The sequence below is a fragment of the Balaenoptera musculus genome, chromosome 16 (genome assembly GCF_009873245.2).
Source record: "Balaenoptera musculus isolate JJ_BM4_2016_0621 chromosome 16, mBalMus1.pri.v3, whole genome shotgun sequence".
Classification (NCBI taxonomy): Eukaryota; Metazoa; Chordata; class Mammalia; order Artiodactyla; family Balaenopteridae; genus Balaenoptera; species Balaenoptera musculus.
This window is the reverse complement of record NC_045800.1, coordinates 47,753,695-47,754,744: the sequence shown is the minus strand read 5'-3', so window position 1 is coordinate 47,754,744 and position 1,050 is coordinate 47,753,695.

Here is a 1,050-nt window from a genome sequence, read left to right as displayed (position 1 = left end):
GGTTTTCTTCAGTTTGGCGACCCCAGCAATTGGTCCCCACCAGCCTGTCTGCAGCCTCCCTACACAGAGCGTGAGGAAGGCGCAGTGTGTAGTAGGGCAGGACGCACCAATCATCCAACTCCAGAGCATGAGGGCTCCTTACGAGCCCAGGCACCTCACGGGATGCATCCCCGCTCACCGCCACAGCCCAACTGCAGGGAGAGACCCCAGACCGCTAGATTTCCACAGGGCCAGGAATACATGCTATGGGAAGAGGTTATTTCCCAAGGGAAGCAGTGTAGCCTCACAGAGGCCAAGTCGACTTGGCGAGTGACCCTCAACTTCAAGGTTCACATGAAATTATTTGCAAATTCATGTGAACTCTGATTTCCTCATCTATAAAATGGGCATATTCCCAGCATGCAAAGCCATGGTGAAGGTTAAAGAATATTTAGTAATATATGCAAAACACCCAGCAGAGGGCCCAGGACACACATCCTATAAGTGGCAGCTATAATTACTTTTACTTTATGTCACTTAGAACGCTCCTGCAGCATGATTCAGCGTGTACCCCAATAAGCTGTACTTGAGCAGATGGAATTTTAACAACCTATCCTCCAACTTCAGGTTGATGTTTTTCTTTAGGGTGCCCCACCCTAACCCCATGATCAATATTTCCAGGTCTGCTCTATAAGAGGCTCATCTCTCCCAGCTGTCCTGTAGAACTCTTTCTTCAAATACCATCATCTCTAGGGAGACTTCCCTGACTTCCACAGCCCTCTGCACTTACCTCTAACATAACCCACAATTCAGTGAATGACAGCAGTCCCTCAGTATCCATGGGGGATTGGTTCCAGGACCTCCCCGAAGATACCAAACTCCACGGATGCTGAAGTCCCTCGTATAAAATGGTATAGCATTTGCATGTAACCTACACACATCCTCCCATGTACTTTTAACTCATCTCTAGATTACTTACAATACCGAATACAGTATAAATGCCAGGAAAATAGTTGTAAATACAATGTAAATGCCATGTAACATAGTTTGCTTTTTGGAACTTTCTGGAAT